The sequence below is a fragment of the Aethalodelphis obliquidens genome, unplaced genomic scaffold (genome assembly GCF_003676395.1).
Source record: "Aethalodelphis obliquidens isolate GAN/ISIS:26980383/991018 unplaced genomic scaffold, ASM367639v1 scaffold23, whole genome shotgun sequence".
Lineage (NCBI taxonomy): Eukaryota > Metazoa > Chordata > Mammalia > Artiodactyla > Delphinidae > Aethalodelphis > Aethalodelphis obliquidens.
In genome coordinates, this window is record NW_020837967.1 from 13,181,580 (window position 1) to 13,208,792 (window position 27,213).

Sequence of the window (27,213 nt, forward strand, 5' to 3'; positions counted from 1 at the left end):
TTTCAAGGTATTTGGTGTTTGGTTCTCTCTAGCTGAAAGTGGTTTTATTTTTCTCTCCACACAGGATATTTCTAGGGAGGGCCTTTCATCAAAAACAACCAATTTCAGGGCATGTGTTTATTTTGTATGAAATGTACACGTTTCCTAAGATCAAGTTTACTTAACAAAGCATTGTACGGGTCTTATCTAGCAAAATCCTGAAAAATGGAAGTTGGCCATTAAAGTGTAAACCAGCATATCATTAAAACTGCAAGATGATCTTGGTCTCTCACCACCTAATGTCAGTGCAAAAGACTGCATTTAAGAGGAAATTTATGGCTGGGGTAAAATAAACAATAGGCCCCTGAGAAATTTACTGAGAAAGTAACTTTAGGGGCTTTTTCCCTGAAAACTGTTCAAGTCTTAAGCAACTGCAGTTATACTTTTAATCTTACAGTAAATACTGTCTTTATAATTAGGAAAACATCCCTTGTGCCTAGTCTCTTAAAAGGGACTTTCCCCCCACCCCATTCACTTAAAAAGAAAATCAGTGTTCTACATTTTCTGTTGATGTCATAAGGAAAACCATGAAGGTCTCAATCATATGAAAGAAAAATCACATGGGCATCAAACTTAAAATTGTATCTTGGCAGAATCGGAAAGATACATTGCTTCCTTTGGTTTCTTTAGAACATAAGAGATTTTGTATCACTCACATTCTTGGCCTTTTTTTCCACCCACACAGGGAAACGGGGAGGAATGCAGGAATCAAAGAGCTGCATTCCTCTTCACCACAAAGTACTCACACTTGGCGAATGGCAAAGATTTGGGTCATCATTTTTTAAATGATTGCCAAGCAGTGAGGAGCTCAGGCCCAGCACAAATAACAGCCTCCACGATCCCTTCCAGCCCTGCGCCTGTGGCGTCGACCACAGAGCCTGTTTGCAGGGAAAAAATCCAAATTTCTGTGTCCCGAGGGGAGGCATTCATTACTCAGCAGCACCCGCTTTGACCTCATAAGTAGGACAAGTGTTGTTTGCTGTGGGCAAGACTTTTTGACTTCCCTGTAAAAGGTTTCTGCATCTAGTCCAATAGAATGGGTGTGGAAGTGTATTTATTGCAACCACAAGGATGTGCAAATTTATTTATAGTATAAACGGTCCTTTCCACAAGTCCTAGCTGTCAACAACTCCCTGTTTTCCTGGAGTTCCCCAGGAGCCAAGAATGTTTTGTTTCTGAAGCCTGGTACCTGGAGAGCTAAAATAACAATCTTGTTAATGAGAAGACAATGAGACTAACTGCTGTTTTGCAGTGTTTCCACGGGGCCATACCTTTTAATTGCCGAGTGTTGGCAATTTAACAGACTGTAATGAGTACACTGTCCCTCTTTTTTTTGCACACAGCCCGTTGAGCTCGGTGGAAACAGGAGTTTGTTTTGTGTACGGAGCCGAGAAGACTTATTAAAAGCTGACGGAAGCGTTTGGAATGAGTTTATTTTGACTGGCGAGGTATGTCTTGATGGTTTGCATTCAAATGCGAGAGAAAAAAAGAGATAAAGTGGATTAGCCTCAATCATCTGGGAGATGACATTTCTCTCCGTGTTTGAAGTATTTTATGAATTAGAGAATGGGACTGATTTTGAAGCCTAAATTAATTTAATCTGTTTGCTTTTGTTTGATGCAGCAGCTGCAGCAACTCACCCTCCTTCTTTGAAAATCTTCAGCTTCGAGGTTTCGAAGAGCCAGTGCAGCCGGTGAGTAGCGGTGGGCAGGAGGCTGCCTTGGGTGGGGAAGGTAGTCGGTGTTCAGTTTCCCCCGGTGGACGGTCTGGCATTCCCCGGTGGGGTTTTGTCTCCAGCTTCAAGCTAGACGCTCTCACACTTGCCCATCGTGCTTTTTATTAAAGGACAATTTGCCAGCAGAAGCCAACAGGAGGAAAAGAAAGGAAATTATTATCCCAACTCCTTTTCCTCCTAGCACATTTTCATTGGGGCGGGGTGGGGGGGGGGACCTTCAGCGTGAAGATGAAAGAGGCAGAAATGTTCCCATCGGTCATGGCCCATTAACGGTGCCTGACACCCAAGTCTCCCACACATTCGGCGCACCCGGAAAACCCCAGTTGTGTTAAGAATCCGGATTTCTTTGGTGCGGTAGACGGGCCAATACACTCGAATCCTTGATCATAACCGTGCATATGGGTCCGCCCGTAATCTTCCTAACTCCACCTCGGAAGGCGAGGGCTCCGTGTTTCCTAGCAGGACATGGAGAAAGTGTCTTTACAATAACACTGTCTGAATGTTCACAGTCAATATTCCCAAAACTCTCGGTTACTTAAAAGGAGATTAAGTTAACCTGGCTCATCCCAATACCAATCCACCACCAAATCAGGCTGGCTTATCACAGCCGGATACACCGACGAGAGATGATTTCAAAGTTGAGGGAAAGAAAAGTGAAATTTGTCTATCCTGGTGCTTGATTCGGGATTTCCGATAATATAAGTCCTCCCCACCGTCGACCCCCCAGCTTGGTCTGGAAGGAAAGTAAGTGAGCCAATTTTAGAAAAAGAAGTACTTGGAGAAATCAGGAAGGTGCAAGAAGTGTCCGAGGACGGTCACATCTCACTGGGCAATTTCTGGTGGCAGAATGTTATTGAAAGTCTACATGGCATTTACGGATTCATTTCTATGAGGGCCTTTGAAGTTAGAAGCTGGAGAAAAGGAAACTTGATGAATTTTCTGATGAATCTCATTTATCAGGGCATTTGCCCTGTAACACAAGTCACCCTACATGTAAAGTGTTTTGGATTCGGGTTTGGAGAGCTGTTCCTGCCATTTGGGGTTGGAAAGCATCAGGGCCTCCAAACTTTTTGCACGGGTACCTAGAGCGTATTAGAAAGTTTAAAAACAATGATAAATCTCCTTAAGCCTTTGAGATGGCAAAACAATCTCAAATCTTCAGAGAAGGCCCTGAGAGGTCAGTGATCTTCCTCCAGCAATAGGGACAACTCCCGAGGGAGCCCAGCAGGAATTCCAGCCTATTCTCTAGGCTCTAGCTCCAATTTTCATTTAAATCAATCTCTATAAGACTCTGTTTCCTCTTCGGTAAAATGGGAATGAGAATTTCTACAGGACAGATAACTGTGAAGACTCAGTGAAAGGATTATGTAAAGCATTTAAACCCCTTTACGTTGTCAATGTTGTGCTGTAATTCTTGTTACTGTTATTATTATACCCATCAAACTGCATCTCTTCCCCTCTGGGATTTCATTTTGAGGTTATATCTTCTGGTCTTTTTTGTAAGATGGTTATTTGCAAGCAAATGAAAGATAGTCTTAGCCAATATAAAATGAGAAACGATTCTTCTAGGAGTACATATTCTGCCATCACTGAATTTTGATAGTAATACCACACTAGAAAACAAAACACTCCTAATCAGTACTCATCCAAGATTGCAGCTTTGGTCAAAATATACTTTTCTATTCTCTTTGTGTATGTGTTTGTGTGTTAAGGATATCAAGTCATCTAATTTTTTGAGCACCTACTCTGTGTTAAATGTCATACTAAATATTAAGGAGAACAGACAAATGTCAGAAGGAGCTATCTTCATTCAATCCATTTATGAACCCACTGTCAACATAATATAGTCCCTGTACTAGTCTGTCATTTGCAAGGGACAGATTCCCAATTGAGGCTGGCTTAAGAATAATTTATTAGCTTGTGCACCCCATGGAGTAACAGAGGAGTTTGCTGAAGGAGAAAGAATGCTACCTAGAAAGAAGAGAGATGTCAGTGCAGGTGGTTACAATCCACCACACCCCCGACTGATAACATCTTCATCCTCATTCATATAAACCACCCCGGGAGTTCATACAAATAGCACACAAACAAGAACTTCTTTTTTACACTGACAAAATGATACTTGAATCTTCCGGGAATTAAATCAAAGCAGACAAAAGATTCATAACAAGTGGTCTTGCATAGGGAACAGTATTGCAGTGCCTCCACTCAGCCTAATTCTAGAAACCTGGAGAGGTGGGAAGAACGAAGATATGTTCCTTCTACTCAGCCCCCCCCCACCCCTCACTGCAATCTCATGAAGCCTCGTGCTGGGCAAGCCAGGCACCTGCTCCAGAGCTGCTGCCCCCCCTGGCACGCACTGCACCAGAGATTAGGTACCCTTTTCCTATTGAGTCTCCCTCTAAACAGTAAGCTATTGAGGGACAGCAGTAGAGTCTGCCCTGCTCACAATTTTTTGAGGGCCTACTATGTGCCAGGGGGGCGGGGCAGTGTGGGCACAGAAGTGAACAAAACAAAGCCCTTTTTCTCAGGGACCTTGCCTTCCCATGAACTAAATAGGTAAATATACATCAGATGTGAGAGGTGCTAAGAAGAAAGTGGAAAGACAAGAATGGGATCCTCCAGGCCTCGCCTTCCCTGGAGGTCCGGGAAGCCCTGGGGAGGAGCTGTCCCAGTGGCAAGAGGACTGATGTGGTCTGGAATCAAGACCCGCTCCCCACTCCATCCCTTTTGAAGAGCAGCATTAGGTGGGGGTGAGGGTGGAGGAGGGGGGCCGTGGTAAAGACTCGGGTTTTATGCTAAGTTAAATGAGAAGCTGTTGAAGAGTGGTTTTTTTGTTTGTTTTTTTTTTTGCGGTACGCGGGCCTCTCACTGTTGTGGCCTCTCCCGGACGCGCAGGCTCAGCGGCCATGGCTCACGGGCCCAGCCGCTCAGCGGCATGTGGGATCTTCCCGGACCAGGGCACGAACCCGTGTCCCCTGCATCGGCAGGCGGACTCTCAACCACTGCGCCACCAGGGAAGCCCTGTTGAAGAGTCTTGAACAGAGAATTTGTAGTATTAGAATTCGGGACATAAATGAAGGGGAACAGGACCTGCCACCTGAAAATATGCCACTTTGGCATAAGAATTATTTTGAGCTGAAGACATTTGCCTTCTTGAAACCCCTTATCTGCCTAAAAGCATTGCCTTCCCGAAGAACTTGTTTGTCATAAATCCCTTTCCAGAGAGCAACTCGAATCTATTCTAGAGACAGAAGCACCTCACCCAAACAGACAGTGTCACAAAACTACCATATTTCCTATCTCTTCTCCTATGAGTGCATTTATCTTACAAAAAAGTCATCTGTTCTCCCAGAAGTGCCCCTTTGCCCCTCCCCATCCCCTATGATTATGGTATAGAAGCCCTAAAATCTAACCACCTCCTTGAGTCACATTTCCTCGTGAACTCCCCTGCCTAAGTAGGTAATTAAATGTTTTCTTCTCTTGCTAACTTGTCTTTTGTCGATTTAATTTGCAGGCCCCCAAGAAAAACACTAAACAGGATAGAGAAAAAGGTTTTTCTCCCTGACACTTCTGTTCCACCAATGACCCATTCGTATTTAGACTGAATACAGGAAAACAGGTTTATTCTCAGAATTTGTGAAATGATATGTTAAAGTATATAAATTCTCTCCTAAAAACAACAAATATGTAAACATTTTTTTTTTCATTTCAAAAGTCTATTAAGAAGCCCTGGTACTGGGAATTCCCCCAGGGCGTCCAGTGGTTAGGACTCCGAGCTTCCACTGGAAGGGGCTCAGGTTCAATCCCCAGTAGGGGAACTAAGATCCCACAAGCCAAGCGGCAAGACCAAAAACAAAACAAAACAAAATCAGAAAAGAAGCCCTGCTACTAACAATCTGTCACATCTCCTTCTCAACTAATCTTATAGACGGAGAGTTCTTCAAGGGGCCTACCGGGGTTCTAACCTCAGAACTGTGGAATTTCACCCTCTCCGTCCACTCCTCTTTCTCAAAGACAGGGAGACCGGGCCCCTGCTGGTTACAGAATTTGGGGGAAGGAGGGCAAAGGGAGAGTCCAGAGATAAATGACCCAAGGTCAATGGGGCAGTGGAGTGGTCTGGGATGGATTTTTTTCCTCCTTCAAATGAATAGCCACTGGGTAGGATGTTCTTTAGTCCTGAATCAACACGTCATCACTATCACCATCCACACCAGGAACAATCCTTGTAATAATGCTTACATTCTCCTAAGAGAATACTGAAACATTTTTTCTGAGACACACTGCATTGTCTCCTTCGGGAAACTAGATAGTGGAAACTCAGGGAAGTTAAATACTTGACTGAGATGCTCAGAAGGTCAGCCGCTGACACGGAAAGGGATCATCAACGCAATTCAGTGAGCATGGTTCCCATCAGCTGCAGACACTTCATCTTGGTCTAAGTACCGTTCTTAGTACCTGTGTAACTTTGTCAAGTAAAACTGCACAGTCTCTTGGTCACAGTCTTCACACTATTTATTATCTACCAGGCCCTCTGATGTCTTAATTGTATCTGACTTGCCTAGATTTAAAGTCCAGTGGCCAGAAACTAGGGTCTGGTCTCCCTATGTTCCAAAGAACCCAGAGAGCAACACACATATGAGGAAAACAAGTGTCCCAGGAAAAGTCCTCCCTAACCAATTCGGAAATGGGTGGCCATCGTGGGTCCAAGAGATAGGATTTTTTTCCACCTCCACCCCTTTGCCTATAAAAGCTTTATTTCTTGTTACTTTAAGTTTCTGACATCATCTCAGGGGAAGGCTTGTATTCATGCAGCCTTGCAGAAAATAGCCCAGAACCCCACAATGGCAGCAGGAAACCCAAGAACTGAGTCACCCACTCAAGCCCCCCACCCTCTCCCTGGCCCTTAAAATGTCAATGTTATTAAATGCAACAGTCAGAGAATCAAACCTTTACCTGGGCCTGTCTCGTCTTTCTGTTGCTCCCTTCTTTCCCCTCCCGTTGTTCCTCCAACCCATATAAGGATTGATCTCTAGCTTCTCCAAAGCTGGCACAGCTGCTCTCTCTTTTTGCAGAAACAGCCTTCCGTGGTCCCTGTTGCCCCCATGGCCCAGTCTCAGGGGTCACGACCCTGTAAGTGGGGTCCTGAGCCCCACAGAATGGCTGCTGGAATTGGGCCCCTTTGCATCCTGTCCCCAGACAAGAGCAGAGACAAGGGGTTACTCCTGGGAGAAGACACACTTGAAAGAAGCACACTGCATTTCAAGGTACAACAGTTATCATGGGGAAATAATGGCTTTTTGTGTGACTCTAACGTTGGTAACTTGTTCTATTTCTGGCTTTCACTTACGAAAAAGAGACATTGGTCCACAGATCTTACCGTGTTTTTCTGCTCACTCAAGACAATGTAGATTCTAATTTTCAGTATCGTCCACGAGAATGTCTTCAAGTCAGCTGGAGTGATTCAGCTCTCGAATCTGACTTACAATATCATCTTGCATTCCTAAAGAACTTTCCAGCTTAGGAAGCGCTTCACGTAGTACATTTCCTCACCAGGCCTTCAAGGCAGGCAAGGAAGCTGGAGACGGTCCGGTTTTACCAGGGCTTCTAGCTGCTGGTGCAGCAGCCTACCCACCAGAGCATGCTGCTGTGATGGGGGAATGTCTCAAAAGCACTTAAAATGAGCCACATTTTACCCTAATGAAATAGCACAAAATGCATAGTTACTTTTAAGGCTTTGCACACTTTATTCAACAAATATTTTTTAAGCCCCTACACTGTGCCACCCTCTGGCTAGGCACTATGGGTACCGTCGAGAGCAAACAAACAGAAGGCATGGTCCCCTTAAATTCTAATGGACAAGATACACATTAATCTGCAATCACACATAGTTGCAACTTCGAAAGGTATAGGATGCTGACTTAGTCAAGGAGAGCTTCCTGAGGGAGTGACCCCTGAGTTGAGATGTGGAGGAGTGCTGGCATCAGGAGAGGAGAGAAGGAAACCATATTGCAAGGAGAGCATGGATGGTTAAAGGGCCCCTGAGAAGGCCAATGCGGGGGAGCACAGGGCACAAGAAGCATGGGGCGGGGGCAGGATGAGGCTGGAGGGGGAGGGGGGCCCACGTGCAGGGATTTGTAGGATGGTTTCCGGATCTGAGTCCTTAGCATCAGGGTAACAGGAAGCCATGGAAGGGGAGGACCTCTCATGATGAGATGGACATCGTCAAATACCACATTGTGGGGTTATGAGAGGGAAGGAATCAGAGTGGGGAAAGGTAACGAGTCCAGTGCTGTTGAAGCAATTCATGTGAGAAATAATGAGAGCCAAGGGGGCTTCCCTGGCAGCCCAGTGGTTAGGACTTTGTGCTTCCACTGCAGAGGCCATGGGTTCGATCCCTGGTTGGGGAACCAAGATTCCACAAGCCACATGGCCCGGCCAAAAAAAACCAGAAAGAAAGAATAAAAAGAAATAATGAGAGCCAAGACGAGAGTGGTGAGACAGAGAGGGAGAGAAACAGGAGGATTCCAGAAACAGGAAGTAAAGCCAATAGGAGTGAATGATGGATTGGAAATGAAACGAAGAGGAAGATGTCAAGGTGTCCTTTTCAAAGGAATATTTTGTACTTTAAAGATATTCACTTAAAGTACTTAAATGTATGTAAAGTCATGACTAATGTCCCCCAAAGCAAGTTATATCAGGCTCTCTCTTTGTACCATAGTGGAGTTCTCAGACTTGGAATCTGTGGAGTGTTCCAACAGGTTCTGACAGCTTACAGAGCATCCCTTACCCTAGTGTCTTGCTTATCGGACCTGATTGGTTCTTTAATGCACTGAGTGTTTAAGTAAATGGCCCAAAATGATGGTGGAGCCAGGATTTACTGCTAAAGACAGAACTAGGTATGAATTGAGACATTGTGGCCTAGGAAATTAAGGCATTGCTATTTCCAGAATCTAAGAGTTAATATCATATCCATTTACAGAGGAGAAGTAAAACAACATTCAAACAAAAACTCATGGAGAAAGAAGGTGCGTTCATCAGTTCATATTTTTATACCTTAAGGTATTTGAAGGCACTTTAAGGCATTTAAAGCAGAATGCAGAAATCAACCCAATTGCATGCCGAGGAATAAAAATTTCCCCAAGTTCAAATCAACACCATGAAGTTAGTTCTTTTTATTTCATTCAACAAATGTTTATTAAGTAAGCTAGCTTGGGAAAGTTATTTAACATTTTGGGTCTCAGTTTCCACATTAGTAAATAGCAGATACTAGGAGTACCTGCTTTATAGGATTGGTGTAAGGATCAAGTGAGTCGACTGGTGCCCGGATGCCTCTTCAACACTGTCGTCAGCCACTCTCCCCCAGCTAACAAATATCTACTATAACCCTCTTTTCCCTTTCCTCAAAGCCTTCCCACATGCATTTTCCTTCACGAAAACACCCTGCCTCTGGCTGGTTTCTATTCTTCCCTCATGTGTTGTAAGAGCAGGAATAGCAGAAAAAGATACAGGGGCCAAAGCTGACACACACACACACACACACACACACACACACACACACACACACACACACACAGTAGATAAGTATGTTTGTGTGTGCCAATGCACACATACACGCACTTGCATATTTGTATATAAGTCAGCAGTACAATGCTAGTAGGATTGGAGGCAGTGTCTACATGAAATCAACGTTCTAACAGGAGCATGACACCCTCATGCAGTAAGTAACCACACTACTGTCCTCTGTGTTAACCTGACCTTTATAAGAAGAGTTCACTCTGTTGTGGCCCCTGATGTTTGGGGTTTTTTTTAAAGCAATTGTGAATGTATTAGGGAGATTCCAAAAAAGTGTACCATGGATTATCAAAAGCATGAAAAATCAGTCCTGAGAAGAAAGTTGTAATGATTGGAAGAAAGACAGGACTAACAGATGACCAAATGCCTGCCTCTAGAATGACCATTAGATGCCATTTTAGGGAAGGCTGGGTCTGTGGAAGACAGAGGAAACAGCTTCCTTACACCACAAGACAGACCATTTTTATGACAATATAGTACACTGAGAACTGGATTCTTGGTGTCTAAAACATCTAGATTGTTTTTCCTAGAATTTAGAACCCCTGAGTTAGCTCCCTGACCTTACCACTAACTCGCTGTGTGACTTTAGGTGAGCAATTAATCTAAGTTTCAGTTATTCTCTTCTGCCAAAAGGGAATAATAATATCTACCTCCTAGGTTTTTGTAAAGTTTTAATGAGATAATAATTTGTTCCTGGCTTCTAGTAACAATTCAACAAAAGCTGGCTCTACTCTCCACTTCCTACCTTACTCCCTCAAGATAGGTCAATCAGTATTAAGAAATTATGATCACAAATTATGATCACAAAGTAAAACACATTTTACTTATGTTTAAACTATATATAAGAATCATTGAATGCAAAGAATACTAAATACCAAATGAAATTACTCTGAAAGGATGCATTTGGAAAAAAGAAGGAGTTTGTTATAGAACAATCATTTTAAACAGAAACAGTTTAAAAGGTAGCAAAGGCATCCTTGATGCACAAGCAGTAGTCCATAAGATTAATAAAAATGTTTAGGCAGTCAGCAATTTGGCTAATTCACATGGGTGACTGACTGGGAGAAAGAAGGCTAAAGAGTTAAATTTAGATAAAGAAACAGACTCTTCCTTAGAGACAACTTGAACATATAGATTGCACCACACATTTTTGAGTGATAGATAGAAATGGAAGAGATGTATGCCTCTTTTGCCCTTATCTTTTAAGGACAGCTGAACAAATGGTACATTCTTCAGGAATAGAGTAAGTGGTGATGAACCATGTGTTTTCCAACATGACCTGGAAAATGAGTGTCAGCGCCTACAGTGGGGCTCTCCAACCCCTGGGAGGACCCATAACGCTGATGTAGCAAAATCACAACGGATGACAGAGTGGATTGGTTTCTTTGACGTCAGGGGCATTGTTCATGCAAAATTCATTCCTCAAGGTCAAACAGTCCATCGAACTTATGAAGAAATTCCAAAGCCTCTGATAGATTCTCAGCATGGCAGAAAGAGGAAATTCTAGTTCAAGGCTCCAACTCAAACTAAGCCCCTGCAAAGTACTTTTTTTTTAATCTTTTTCTTTTTACTTATTTATTTTGGCGGCGCCGAGCAGTATGCGGATCTTAGTTCCCAGACTAGGGGTGGAACCCCTGCAGTGGGAGCTCAGAGTTCTAACCATTGGACCTCCAGGGAATTCCCTGTAAAGTACTTTTGATATTAAAAAAAAAAGAAAGAAAAAACCTGACAAGACGCCCTCCTTGACCAAACTTTAGTCAGGCTCCTCTGAACCTTCTTATCAGCTTGGTCTCAACCTTTGGATGTTAGGACAGTCTTTACTTTGCTCAATTTTAGCAAAATTCCTGCTAAATCAGTTTAGCTAGGATCCTCACCCTCAATATCTGATCACCCTCCATATTGGATCAAATTTCTCATCTCCTCTGCTTGGTATCACATCACCCTGGTCTGCCTTCAGCAAGAATCCTAAGTCTGTTTAGCCAGAATCCCCCTTTACCCAGATAGAATTTTAGTAATTTTCCATCCACTGACCCCCACCCTTCTCCTTGGCTAGAAATCCCCACTTGTCCATTCAGAATGGAGCCCAATTCTGTACTGAGGTCTCTCTACCCCTATTACAATCATTCCTGAATAAAATCTACTTTCACAGCTCTAACTTCTGTCTGGCTCTAGTTTTCAACACTTGCCAACCTGATCACTCATCTTTTCCCCAGTCTTGGCTCCAATTACATCTAACTGTTCCTCGAAATGAAATACATTCTCAGAAGATGAAGATTCCCCACCAATAAAGAAAGGTATATGAAAGTCTGTCAATGTTGTAGGCTTAGAAAATAAAACCAGGGAATTCCCTGGTGGTCCAGTGGTTAGGGACTCTGAGCTTCCACTGTAGGGGCCACGGGTTCAATCCCTGGTCAGGGCTAATAAGATCCAGCAAGCCGAGTGCGTGGCCAAAAAAAAAAAAAAAAACCAAGAGAGGGGTGTGGAAATCTTCACATTGTTTGAACAAATGGCCCCAGGTGACTAAAGATGATAACAACTATGTAACTGTTTATGCTTTGTTTTTTAGAGATTATACTGCGTCATAGGCATGGCTCTTGCACTCATTAGGTTAAGTCACATAGACACAGCATCCAATTACTTGAACTAACTTGCCTGAGGGTCTTGGTTATCTCCAGTTTGACTTCCTAGCTCACTTCTACAGATGCCTCTAAATAAAGCTCATTTTAAACCCTTCATCTCTGACGAAGTGAAGTTCTTTCTGAATAATTTTTCCTTACCCTCACTCCAGGCCAACACTGTTCTAAGGAGTTTATTAATGTCCTTGCTGGTTATATCCTGAGATGTCAGACCTCACCTTAGACTTAATCTCTCTCTCTCCCCCTCCCTCCCCCTCTCCACTTTGGAGTCCCTTGAGCTACCCAGTCCCCATTTACACCTGTCACTTCCCAAGACTTTCCCTACTGCCTCCTTCACCAGACTCTGTCCTGAAGTCTGGCGAGCAGAGTCCTTAGTTTCTGTTTGAACATCTGTCCCTCTAACTACCCTACCGTCCTCCACCCTCATCCATCCCCAGTCATCCCCCTGGGGCCTCAATCTCACATCCTAGGGCACCCGAGCCCCCTAACTCCATTTACTGGTCACTTCCACCTCCACCCCACCCCCACTAGCAAGGCAAGGTGCCCAAGGCACCATTGTTCTCAACATAATCATTAGACTTTTCTATTCTTTTTCTTTTTCTTTTTTTTTTTTGGCTGTGCAGCACAACTTGCTGGATCTCAGTTCCCCGACCAGGGATTGAACCTGGGCCCTCAGCAGTGAGAGCTCAGAGTTCCAACCACTGGACTGCCAGGAAATTCCACGCTTAGACTTTTCTGAACTTAATTTTTTCTTTCTTTTCTTAAACAAAGGGATTTTTCACATTAGCAGTCAGGGCTTAGATTACCCATTCTGTCCAAGAGAAGTCCAGATGGGACAGTTTAGGGACAAGAGTTCATTTAGCAAGTCCTTGAGAGCCTGACAAAGGACAGGCACCGTTCTCAGTTCAGGTGAGCCCAATGCTGAGCTGGGGCTCATGCGCTTGGCCTGGGGGTCAAGGACCCAGAAGCCACCCAGCCAGTGGGAGCAAGAAGGTTGGTGGTAAGGTGAGAGGGCAGCCAGTACTGAGTACATCTAAAGACCCTTCTGTTGTTTTCCTTCAAATAACTTCCAAAGGGGAATAGCTTAGAAAACTCTGAGAGCATTCAAAGAACAAAGATGTGAAAGGGGCTGGAAAATAGGACCCACGACGGACGGGGAAAAGAAGCTATGATTCTTAGTCTGAGGACGAGAAAGTCTAGAGGCCATTTCACAACGGCCTGCAAGGTTTAAAGGGATATTCCTCAGAGGATGGAGACCAGCTGTTCACAGTCTCTAGTGAGGACAGAACAAAAGGAAATGAGCTTCAGCTCCCACAGGAGTGACTTAAGCTAGAAAATAATCTCTGCCAATGAGGATATCAGGCTTGGGATAAGTTATCAAGGGAGATCAGGGCCTCTCCTCCTCTGGAGTTCTTCAAAACACGGAGGAGCCCGTTTTCCTGGGCATATGGGGTGCAATTCTGTTGGCAGACAGAGGAGGGGAAGGGGACCAACGTCCAGTCTCACCAGCCACGTGAGCCTATGACTTTTACAAATACCCGGCGCTTTTGTGTAGCAGCATAATAGTTTTTCGGACTCTGGTATTTGCAGAATTGAGTCAGGGGAGAGGTAAAAGAGAAGGCACATGAGGAATGAGGAAAAGGAAGAGAAACTGTATCGTTTTTCCGTGGGAGAAGGAAGGAGAAACTGCAAATAACCAAAGTGGGCCCTTAGTAACTCAATTTCTCAAGTAAGAATCTCTTACTTTTTCATATGAAAATTAGCTTCTATATAAATACACTAATTGGCCATTCTTCTTTCTTTCCAGGTTTCCTGACATCCATTTGTACGGTCCCTTTATACCTTCAATATTAGCCTGTTTCAGTTTCCTGCACAGTAAAAGCCAAAGACAGATTCTTGCTATTGAATCCAACACTTCACAAATCCAAAGCCAGAATCTTTGGTATGACATTACCCATCTATTTAAACTCAAACCTGGCACCAAATTCCCAGATATTTTTCTTATTTTTAATTCCTTAAGACTTCTGAGTGTCTCTCCAGCCTTCAGCCTGTTTCATTAAGTCCAACACTGAAGGTTGACTCCTACGTCCCCAGAGCCAGTGTCTCTGAATCTGATGGGCATCTAGGGACAGCCATGCCCACGGGGCTGAAGTACCCAGAAACACTCCCCATCTCTCCAAGGACGCAAGGCTCCAGAAGCCAGCCAGGAGCGGCCCTCACAGTGCAGAGCGTGACATCATCTGTTCCTGGCATCTGCTCCCACTCAGAGCAGGCCCTGAGGATGACTGGAAGGAAGGAACACTTGTCTCTGAGTCTCAGCCAGTGTCCGGTGGTCCACCCACCCCCGGAGTGGCCACCCGAAGGACCACCTTCCTCAGGCAGCTGCAATGGCAGGTACCAGGCTGTGAGCCCCACCAGAGATGAGCCTTCTCTGTCCTGTTCACTGGGTGTGTCCCCGGTGCCTAGAACCGTGCCTGGTACACGGAAGGGAGCATCAATATTGATATTCGGTGACTGAACTAACAGATGCCAGAGTAGGAAGAGGCCTTGGAGACCATCCATCCCTACCCCTCATTCCAGACAAAGTTCAGTGTGAGGCCTTTCTCAGGCTTGTCACAATCCTTTTCTTTTCCTTTTCCTTTTTTTTCTGGCCGCACCTCGCGGCACGTGGGATCTTAGTTCCCTGACCAGGGATCGAACCCGTGCCCCCTGCAGTGGAAGCACAGAGTCCCAACCGCTGGACCACCAGGGAAGTCCCCAAGTCCACACTAAGATGTTAATGGGTACTAATGAATTTCTCTCTCTCTCTCTTTCCCCCTCTAGGACTCTAGGGGGAAGCTGACCTTCCCTCAGACCCTCTTGCGCCAGCCCCTCCCTTGCTGGGCAGTGCACACTCATCCCCAGATGCAGAGAAGAAAGGATTCTCCTCCATCGTGCCCGAATTCTTGAGTTGGCGCCAAGAAACAGCCAGCTGGAGCAGAGCCAGTTGTGATAGAGTTTCACGCATCGGCCAAGAACAGATTCTGCCCAGGAACTCGCACTCACACAGCCCCGTCCAAGGAGAGTGAACACAGAGCGAGCCCTCACAAGGTGTAGGAAGCAAGAGGGTGGCACTCGGGGGCCCCAGGAAGCCCTGTCATCACCCCAACCCGAGGCTGCCAGCAAGCCCGTGCCAGAGGAAGTGGGCTGTGCTGCCAGAGGCTGTGCTGAGGTGAGACACAGGGTAGAAGCATCTGGCTAGCAGCAGTGCCAGCTCCCAGACCTGGCTGTGTGTGCCCAGAATCACCTGCGAGCTTTTTAAAAGCAGCTCCATTGCACCCAGGCTCAGATCCACCAACTGTGTCAGAGTCGCAGAGGGTAGGTCCCAGAATCTGTGTTTTTTGAAACGCTGTGATTCTGAGGTCCAACCCAGTTTGAATAACTGCCCTACTGGCTGACTGACCTACATTCTCTCCCTACAACTCTTTTTCCCCTTTGGGAGGGAATTTATCCCTCAAGGTGCACCAGTAGACTGTCAGCATCACTGAGGCTTTCCTATCATTTCCAGAAGGAGTCTGACTGTGCTCCTCTGGGTCACATGTGAGTGCACATCCCTAAGCCAGAAGCTCCACTGAGTAACTGAGGTGAGTTTGACTCTTGCTCTGTTATGCGTTAGGAGGTGAGAGGCACGTGCAAACATTTGTTTATTCAATTCAGGAAACCCTACCACCCTCTCTGTCTTGGAGAGGGTTAGCAAAGGTGTGTTACCACACTCCTTAACCTCAGGAGTCACGCGGAGGGAAGCTAGACACGTAAACGGCTGAGCAGGAAGGGATGCTAATGGAAGCAGAGGTTCCCCGGGTGGAAACGATCTTTGCTGGGACTGGGAGGGTTCTGCTCAGTCACAATCGGAGAAGTAGGTCTCCTTTCACTGCACCTGCAGGCTCTGGTCCCAAGCATGTCCCAGGGGAGGGGACCTTTGTAGATTTCTGGGGTTATCTTTCTTATTTCACCACTCAGCAGGCTCTGGCCCCCTCAGTGCTTATCACCTGGAGCTGGGCTCTCGGCTGGTTTCATGGGACGGAGCCCCGTGTTTAAGCTCCCGTCTGGGGATCGGACGCTCCACCTCCTTCTGGCTGAGGCACCATGGGACACCTGCCCCCGACTCCGGTTCCTTCCTGGCTTCTCTTGTCGCCTCTCCGGCCTCTGAATCCTAGTCCCTGTGCCTCATAGCCCCTACACCACTGCTGCCAAGGCCCTTGGTCACATTTCTCCCCACTTGTCACAGCCCTACCTCGTGCCTCTTGCTGGCGCTCCATGACCCTGGTCACGTGACCTCGGAAATGTCACTCCCCTCTGTCACCCCCATCTCCTGGTTTCATACTCTGCCCGCTTCATCTCCTGCTGTTCCCTTCATCTGTCATTCTCCCTGCCCCCACCCCTCCCCTTACTCTAGCTCTAATGGGAGCATCCGATGATAGGAATCATAAGTGGAAAGCACACACTTAGAGGATTTCATGTATAAATGACACTGTTTTCCTTACTTACTATCACTGCCACGCAATTAGTTGCCCTTTAACCAGTGAGTTCTCCCAAAACAATGTCTTTAAAATAAAAATGCCCTTTAAATGTTTTCATCTCTATAAGATTTCTGTTCCGTGGTAATAATGGTGGCTGCTGCTTCTTTTATACACCTAAAGAGCTAGAGAATGTGCATTTACAGGAATTCTCAGCCTTCACTAAGCCTCTTAATCACCTGGGATAGTTTTTAACAACACAATGCCTGGTCTCCACCTTCAGGTGTTTCCATTCAATCGACCTGAAGTTGGGCTCTGCGTGTATGTGTATATATATATATATATATATATATTTTTTTTTGGTTTTTGTTTTTGTATTTGGCGGTACGCAGGCCTCTCACTGTTGTGGCCTCTCCTGTTGCGGAGCACAGGCTCCAGACGCGCAGGCTCAGCGGCCATGGCTCACGGGCCCAGCCGCTCCGCGGCATGTGGGATCTTCCCGGACCGGGGCACGAACCCGTGTCCCCTGCACCGGCAGGCAGACTCTCAACCACTGCGCCACCAGGGCAGCCTGCGTCAATATTTTAAACATACTTCCCAGGACAGGCTGATGTGCAGAAAGGCTTGAGAGTCACTGATTTATAGGAAAATCATTCATGATAAATGTATATTCAAATAGTCAATTCCTGGGAGGCTTGATTTACAGCAGTGGTTCCTAAACACATCCCTCTGAAGCAAGGCAGAAGATCTTAAATCCCGCCCTACCCCACCCACGCCCAATGACCACTAGAAAAGAACTCTGTGATAAAGAATCAAAAGGCAGGGCTTCCCTGGTGGTGCAGTGGTTGAGAGTCTGCCTGCCGATGCAGAGGACACGAGCCTGTGCGTCCGGAGCCTGTGCTCCGCAACCGGAGAGGCCAGAGCAGTGAGAGGCCCGCGTACCGCAAAGAAAAAAAAAAAAAAAGAATCAAAAGGCAACAAATCCGTGATTTTACAGCTAAACCAATGCTATAGGTACCTTAAAGGTAACCCAGAAATCTTCTAATTTGCTAGTGTTTTATCCATTATTTAAAGAACACAAGTTACTCAAAAACGCAAATTCATTGGCAGCATATCGCCAATGATATGTGCCTGAAGAAGGAAAAGATGGGGGGGGTTATATAATCATTCACTTCAGCAATAAGCATATAGATGAATACATGGATTAGGGACTAGTTACTGGGAAATAATAGGCCCAAAATACTGTCTATAAAAATATGCACCTAGGGATTGGTTCAAGATGGCAGAGTAGAAGCATGTGTGTTCACTCCTACTTGCGAGAGCACCAGAATGACAACTAACTGCTGAATAATCATTGACAGGAATACACTAGAACTCACCAAAAAAGATACCCCACATCCAAAGAAAAAGGAGAAGCTGCAATGAGACGGTAGGAGGGGCACAATCACAATAAAATCAAATCGCATAACCCCTGGGTGGGTGACTCACAAACTGGAGAACAATTATACCATAGAAGTCCACCCACTGGCGTGAAGGTTCTGAGCCTCACGTCAGGCTTCCCAACCTGGGGGTCCGGCAATAGGAGGAAGAATTCCCAGAGAATCAGACTTTGAAGGCTAGCGAGATTTGACTGCAGGACTTCAACAGGACTGGGGGAAACAGAGACTCCACTCTTGGAGGGCACACACAAAGTAGCGTGCGCATCAGGACCCAGGGGAAAGGAGCAGTGACCCCAAAGGAGACTGAATCAGACCTACGTGCTAGTGTTGGAGGGTCTCCTGTAGAGGTGGGGGGTGGCTGTGGCTCACCATGGGGACAAGGACACTGGCAGCATAAGTTCTAGGAAGTACTCCTTGGTGTGAGCCCTCTCGGAGTCCCTCATTAGCCCCACCAAAGAGCCTGTACGCTCCAGTGCTAGGTCGGCTCAGGGCAAACAACCAACAGGGAGGGAACTCAGTCCCACCCATCAGCAGACAAGTGGATTAAAGTTTTACTGAGCTCTTCCCACCAGAGGCACACCCACCTCTACCCACCACCAGTCCCTCCCATCAGGAAGCTTGCACAAGCCTCTTAGATAGCCTCATCCACTAGAGGGCAGACAGCAGAAGCAAGAAGGACTACAATCCTGTAGCCTGTGGAAGGAACACCACATTCACAGAAAGACAGACAAAATGAAAAGGCAGAAGACTATGTACCAGATGAAGGAACAAGATAAAACCCCAGAAAAACAATTAAATGAAGTAGAGATAGGCAACCTTCCAGAAAAAGAATTCAGAATAATGATAGTGAAGATGATCCAGGACCTCAGAAAAAGAATGGAGACAAAGATTGAGAAGATGCAAGAAATGTTTAACAAAGACCTAGAAGAATTAAAGAACAAACACCTAGAAGAATTAAAGAACAAAAAAACAGAGATAAACAATACAATAACTGAAATGAAAAATACACTAGAAGAACTCAATAGCAGAATAACCAAGGCAGAAGAACGGATAAGTGACCTGGAAGACAGAATGGTGCAATTCATTGCCACAGAACAGAGTAAAGAAAAAAGAATGAAAAGAAATGAAGACAGCCTAAGAGACCTCTGGGACAACATTAAATGCAGCAACATTTGCATTATAGGGCTCCCAGAAGGAAAGAAGAAAGAGAAGGACCTGAGAAAATATTTGAAGAAATTATAGTTGAAAACTTCCCTAACATGGGAAAGGAAATAGCCACCCAAGTCCAGGAAGTACAGAGTCTCAGGTAGAATAAACCCAAGGAGAAACATGGCAAGACACATGGTAATCAAACTGACAAAAATTAAAGACAAAGAAAAATTATTAAAAGCAACAAGGGAAAAACAACAAATAATATACAAGGGAACTCCCATAAGGTTAACAGCTGATTTCTCAGCAGAAACTCTATGAGCCAGAAGGGAGTGGCACGGTATATTTAAAGTGATGAAAGGGAAGAATCTACAACCAAGATTACTCTACCTGGCAAGGATTGCATTCAGATTTGACGGAGAAATCAAAAGCTTTACAGACAAGCAAAAGCTAAGAGAATTCAGCACCACTAAACCAACTCTACAACAAATGCTGAAGGAAATTCTCTAAGTGGGAAACACAACAGAAGAAAAGGACCTACAAAAACAAACCCAAAACAATTAAGAAAATGGTCATAGGAACATACATATCCATAATTACCTAAATGTGAATGGATTAATGCTCCAACCAAAAGACACAGGCTAGCAGAATGGATACAAAAACAAGACCCATATATATGCTGTCTACAAGAGACCCACTTCAGACCTAGGGACACATACAGACTGAAAGTGAGGGGATGGAAAAAGATATTCCATGCAAATGGAAATCAAAAGAAAGCTGGAGTAGCAATACTCACATCAGATAAAATAGACTTTAACATAAAGAATAATACAAGAGACGAGGTAGGACACTACATAATGATCAAGGGATCAATCCAAGAAGAAGATATAACAATTATAAATATATATGCACCCAGCACAGGAGTACCTCAATACATAAGGCAAATGCTAACAGTTATAAAAGAGGAAATTGACAGTAACACAAAAATGCTGGGGGACGTTAACACCTCACTTACACCAATGGACAGATCATCCAGACAGAAAATTAATGAGGAAACACAAGCTTTAAAGGACACAATAGACCAGATAGATTTGATTGAGATTTATAGGACATTCCCTCTGAAAACAGCAGATTACACTTTCTTCTCAAGTGCACATGGAACATTCTCAGGATAGATCAATCTTAGGTCACAAATCAAGCCTCAGTAAATTTAAGAAAATTGAAATCATATCAAGCATCTTTTCTGACCACAACTCTATGAGATTAGAAATCAATTACAGGGGAAAAAATGTAAAAAAAAAAAAAAAACCCACAAATACATGGAGGCTAAACAATACTTACTAAATAACTAAGAGTTCAATGAAGAAATCAAAGGGGAAATCAAAAAATACCAAGAGACAAATGACAACGAAAACATGACGATCCGAAACCTATAGGAGGCAGCAAAAGCCATTCTAAGAGGGAAGTTTATAGCAATGAAATCCTACCTCAAGAAACAAGAAAAATCTAAAATAAACAATCTAACCTTACACCTAAAGCAACTACAGAAAGAAGAACATACAAAACCCAAAGTTAGTAGAAGGAAAGAAATCATAAAGATCAGAGCAGAAATAAATGAAATAGAAACAAAGAAAACAATAGCAAAGATCAATAAAACTAAAAGCTGGTTCTCTGAGAAGATAAACAAAACTGATAAACCTTTAGCTAGACTCATCAAGAAAAAGAGGGAGAGGACTCAAATCAATAAAATTAGAAATGAAAAACAAGTTACAACAGACACCACAGAAATACAAAGCATCCTAAGAGACTACTACAAGCAACTCTATGCCAATAAAGTGGACAATCTGGAAGAAATGGACAAGTTCTTAGAAAGGTATAACCTTCCAAGACTAAACCAGGAAGAAATAGGAAATATGAACAGACCAATTGCAAGTAACGACATTAAAACTGTGATTAAAAACCTCCCAACAGGGGCTTCCCTGGTGGCGCAGTGGTTGAGAGTCCGCTTGCCAATGCAAGGGACACGGGTTTGTGCCCCGGTCTGGGAAGTTCCCACATGTCGTGGAGCGGCTGGGCCCGTGAGCCGTGGCCGCTGAGCCTGCGCGTCCGGAGCCTGTGCTCCACAACAGGAGAGGCCACAACGGTGAGAGGCCCGCGTACGGCAAAAAAAAAAAAAAAAAACCTTCCAACAAACAAAAGTCCAGGACCAGATGGCTTCACAGATGAATTCTATCAAACATTTAGAGAACAGCTAACATCCACCCTTCTCAAACTCTTCCAAAAAGCTGCAGAGGAAGGAACACTCCCAAACTCATTCTATGAAGCCACCATCACCCTGATACTAAAACCAGACAAAGATACTACAAAAAAAGAAAATTATAGATCAACATCACTGATGAATACAGATGCAAAAATCCTCAACAAAATACTACCAAACAGAATGCAACAACACATTAAAAGGATCATACACCATGATCAAGTGGGATTTATCACAGGGATGCAAGGATTCTTCAATATATGCAAATCAATCAATGTAATACACCATATTACCAAATTGAATAAAAACCATAAGATCATCTCAATAGATGAAGAAAAAGCTTTTGACAAAATTCAACACCCATTTATGATAAAAACTCTCCAGAAAGTGGGCAGAGAGGGAACCTACCTCAACATAATAAAGGCCATATACGAGAAACCCACAGCAAACATCATTCTCAATGATGAAAAACTGAAAGCATTTCCTCTAAGATCAGGAACAAGAAAAGGGTGTCCACTCTCACCACTATTATTCAACATAGTTTTGTAAGTCTTAGCTACGGCAATCAGAGAAGAAAAAGAAATAAAAGGAATCCAAATTGGAAAAGAAGAAGTAAAATTGTCACTGTTTGCAGATGACATGATGCTATACATAGAGAATCCTATAGATGCCACCAGAAAACTACTAGAGCTAATCGATGAATTTGGTAAAGTTGCAGGATACAAAATGAATGCACAGAAATCTCTTGCACTCCTATACACTAACAACGAAAAATCAGAAAGAGAAATTAAGGAAACAATTCCATTTACCACTGCAACAAAAAGAAGAAAATACCTAGGAATAAACCTACCTAAGGAGGTCAAAGACATGTACTAAGAAAACTATAAGACACTGATGAAAGAAATCAAAGATGACACAAACAGATGGAGAGATATACCATGTTCTTGGATTGGAAAAATCAATATTGTGAAAATGACTACAGTACCCAAAGCAATCTACAGATTCAATGCAATCCCTATCAAATTACCAATGGCATTTTTTACAGAACTAGAAAAAAAAAATCTTAAAATTTGTATGGAGACACAAAAGACCCTGAATAGCCAAAGCAATATTGAGGGGAAAATATGGAGCTGGAGGAACCAAACTCCCTGACTTCAGACTATACTACAGAGCTACAGTAATCAAGACAATATGGTACTGGCGCAAAAACAGAAATATAGATCAGTGGAACAGGACAGAAAGCCCAGAAATAAACCCACGCACCTATGGTCACCTTACCTTTGATAAAGGAGGCAAGAATATACAATGGAGAAAAGACAGCCTCTTCAATAAATGGTGCTGGGAAAACTGGACAGCTACATGTAAAAGAATGAAATTAGAACACTCCCTAACACCATACAGAAAAATAAACTCAAAATGGATTAAAGACTGAAATGTAAAACCAGACACTATAAAACTCTTAGAGGAAAACATAGGAAGAACACTCTTTGACATAAATCACAGCAAGATATTTTTTGAGCCACTTCCTAGAGTAATGGAAATAAAAACAAAAGTAAACAAATGGGACCTAATAAAACTTAAAAGCTTTTGCATAGCAAAGGAAACTATAAATAAGATGAAAAGACACACCCAGAATGGGAGAAAACATTTGCAAATGAATCAACGGACAAAGGATTAATCTCCAAAATATATAAACAGCTCATGTAGCTCAATATCAAAAAAACAAACAACCCAGTCAAAAAACAGGCAGAAGACCTAAACAGACACTTCTCCAAAGGAGATATACAGATAGCCAAGAGGCACATGAAAAGCTGCTCAACATAACTAATTAATAGAGAAATGCAAATCACAACTACAGTGAGGTATCACCTGACACTGGTCAGAATGGCCATAATCAAAAAATCTACAAACAATAAATGCTGGAGAGGGTATGGAGAAAAGGGAATCCTCTTGCAATTTTGATGGGAATGTAAATTGATACAGCCACTATGGAAAACAGTATGGAGAGTCCTTCAAAAACTAAAAATAGAATTACCATATAACCCAGCTATCCCACTACTGGGCATATACCCAGAGAAAACCATAATTCAAAATGACACATGCACCCCAATGTTCACTGCAGCACTATTTACAATAGCCAGGTCATGGAAGCAACCTAAATGCCCATCAACAGACAAATGGATAAAGAAGAAGTGGACATATATACAATGGAATATTACTCGGCCATAAAAAGAAACAAAGCTGGGTCATTTGTAGAGACGTGGATGGACCTAGAGACTGTCATACAGAGTGAAATTAAATCAATATGAGAAAAACAAGTATCATATATTCACACATATATGTGGAATGTAGAAAATGGTACAGATGAACCAGTTTGCAAGGCAGAAATAGAGAAAAAGATGTAGAGAACAAACATATGGATACCACAGGGGGAAAGCGGGGGGGGGGGGGATGAATTGGGAGATTGGGATTGACATATATACACTAATATGTATAAAATAGATAAGTAATAAGAACCTGCTGTATAAAAAAATAAATAAATCAAAAAAAAAAAAAAACTGCACCCGGTCAAAATGGTTATTGTTACCAAACTCAGGTGTGGCTGTGTTACTGGAAGTTCAGCCTCTCTGTACACCAGTGCCAAATCAAATCTCGGAGACAGTTTGGAGTGAAGTAGAAAACGATAGCTTTATGACTTTGTCAGGCAAAGGGCGGCACAATGGGCTCCTGCCTCATAAAACTATGTGTCCCCCCCATCCTGGGAGGGTTGATGAGGGTTTATAACAGTGGTTCGTGGGTGGGTGGAGTGGGGTGGGGGGGTGAGGCGGGGTTGGTGTCTCTGACAAAATTAGGGTGTGAGCTGGGCCTGCCCTCCCTTGATCTCCTCTCAGGTGGTTGGTCTTCTAACCTTGATGAGCTTCTCTGGTCCCTTTAATCTCGCCTCTGTTGGTTTTTTTGGCTGCTCCTCCCTTGATGAGCAGCTGTTCAATTCTGCCCTTTGGAACTCAGGCAAGGTCATGGAGGATGGAGTCTTGCCTACAAGAAATAGGGGACAAAAAGGCCTCCATGCCTGGGATCCCCACAGGGCCCCTGCTCAGTTCCAGCTGCTCGCCACTCAAAAGCCAATACTTGAGAGACAAGTGTTGGTTGGAAAGGAAAGTTCGCTTTAATTCAGGAGACTGGCAACGTGAGGAGAAGGCAGACTCATGTCCAAAGACCAACTCAGAAGATTCTGCTCAACTGTGAAAGTTTTTAAAGGGAGAATCATTTGGGGAGGGGGTCAGAGTCTTTGTGATCTTCCACTGTGTGTAGACGTTCTTCTGGTTGATTGGTGGTGAGGTAACAGGGCAGTGCTCCAGGAATCTTATACTCAGCCTGAAGTTACCATCCTCTACCTGGGTGGGGGCCTTAGTTCTTACAAAAGAACTCAAAAATATTGTTATGTATATTTCTAGTGGAGGAACCTGGGCCTTGCCCCTTGCTGCACTACGATTCTTGATGGCTCCTCCCTAGTTTCTGCATTCCCTCCCTTCCTTGATAAGCAACTGTTTGAATCTGCCCTTTAGAACTCAGGGAAGGTCAGGGAGGTTGAATGAAGCCTATTTCCTACAAAGAAGAAATGGGGGACATGGAAAGGATTTGTACCTGGGAGGCACCCACAGAGTCCTTCTCCATTTTGCTATCATCAAAAAATATACAAGTAATAAATGCTGGAGAGATTGTAAAGAAAAGTGAGATACACTGTTGGTGAGAATGTAAATTCGTGCAGCCCCTATGGAAAACAGTATGGTGAGTCCTTAAAAAACTAAAAATAGAACTACCATATGATTCTGCAATCCTACTCTTGGGTATATACCCAGAAAAGATAAAAACTCTAATTTGAAAAGATACACGCACCCCAATGTTCAAAGCAGCACTATTTACAATAGCCAAGACATGGAAGCAACCTAAACGTCCATTGACAGGTGCATGGATAAAGAAGATGTGAGATATATATATACCTAAATATAGATATAGATACATATAGATATATATAGATATAATGGAATATTACTCAGCCATAAAAAAGAATGAAATGTTGACATTTGCAGCAACCTGGGTGGATCTAGAGATTATCATACTAGGTGAAATAAGTCAGACAGAGAAGGACAAATATCATATCATGTCACTTGTATGTGGAATCAAAAAAAAAAATGATACAAATGAACTTATTTACAAAACAGAAACAGACTCACAGAGATAGAAAACAAATGTATGGTTACCAAAGGGGAAGCAGGGGAGGGATAGGAGTTTGAGATTAGCAGATACATATTATTATGTATAAAATGCATAAACAACAAGGACCTATTGTATAGATAGCACAGGGAACTATATTCAATATCTTGTAGAAACCTATAATGGAAAAGAATCTATAAGGGAAAAAAAATATATATATATATATAAAACTGAATCACTTTGCTGTACTCCTGAAACTAACACAATATTGTAAATCAACTATACTTCAATTAAAAGATTAAAAATAAGAAAATTAAAATATGCACCATGAACCCTATCACCATCACCAAACTAACAAGAATTTATTATTTAAAAGCATGACTAGAAGCCATTTGAAATCACAACCAGCTAGACAAGTGATATGAGGCATCCTTTCCCCAGGTTGCAAGAATTCCTTAAGTACCTGTGTTACCAACATAATTAGCATGGCCACCAACATCTTAAAATACTGATGTAGTATTATCAGTAAATGCTGGTATGAAATAGATTTAATATTCAATGTAACTATTCTTAATTATTCACTAAGTTAGTGGTAAGTAGCTCTATAAATTGAATAGAAAAATGAAAATGTATAAAATTTTGCCTCATTTGGCAAAAGGAATCCCCCCCAAACACGTTTATTTTTAATGTGTATCAGTTCATAAGGAAAACACTCAAGGACCATCCTATGAGATTCCTAGTTTCTTTGAGGGATGTATTTTACCGCCTTTTGAGACAGGAAGAGCATTTTATTATTCTTTTTAAAATACACATTCAGGTACAAATCTGATCTCCCTGGTTACAAATACCCCTAGAAGCAAACTTTTCTATCGTAATGAATGTGTTCATTTATTCACCTGATCTTTCAGACAAAAAAAAAAAAACATGTCTTTAATAAGTGAGAAGATGTAAACAGCAAGTGAGAGAAAAAAATCTACTTTGAATAGGACATTTTCCAAAGGCAAATTTGGTTTAGCTTGAATGACTTATCCAAGTCTTTGATGGAAAACAATTGAAAATAGGAAAAGATCAGCCTAAAAAAATAAAACCAGTATAAACTCAAATATTCAGCTCAAACAGGACCAGTGAGATCTGAATATAAGTAAATCCAGAAAACCTGAAAAAATCTAGAGTCTCTGAGCAAAGACACTAGAAGTCTGAGGCTTAGCTGAAGTAGAAAAATAAAATTTTCATTTTTGTTCATTCTCATTCTCTCAATTTCCAGGAACAAAATAGCTGCTAGTTCTTAGAACTTTAGAAGCTTGCAATTTGTGCATAATTACTTTAATAAGTATAAAATATATCCTATAAATAGCATAATATAAGACATTAATTCTGCAAGTTTAAAAGTAAGATCAGAATTGCTATTTTTAACTTTCTGGAGAACAGGAAGTTCATTTAGTTTTTAACTCAGGACTTTCCAATACCTGGCACCATACTTTTTATATTACACGTGTTACCAAAACCATATTTCTTCAACTAACTCATGTGCCTTTAGTGCTTGTGGATCAGGGAAGATCCTAGGCATAAACAGCCCCTCCAAAGAGCCATCTTCCAGAATACAGATTTGCCTCTAAGCTCACCAGAACAAGCTACCCCTCATGTTTTGGGGGACTCAACTCCTGCTTTCCAA

The 27,213-nt window shown here is 43.0% G+C and overlaps 1 long non-coding RNA gene across 1 annotated transcript; it reads left to right on the top strand.

Annotated features, from left to right (window-relative positions):
- The first annotated feature begins 1,310 nt into the window (after positions 1 to 1,310).
- Positions 1,311 to 16,698, top strand: LOC113628328 (uncharacterized). The gene is made up of 6 exons (XR_003436011.1): positions 1,311 to 1,487; positions 1,663 to 1,732; positions 13,793 to 13,927; positions 14,809 to 15,196; positions 15,533 to 15,608; positions 15,985 to 16,698. It is a non-coding gene; the product is annotated as an uncharacterized LOC113628328 (long non-coding RNA).
- The last annotated feature ends 10,515 nt before the right edge of the window (positions 16,699 to 27,213 follow it).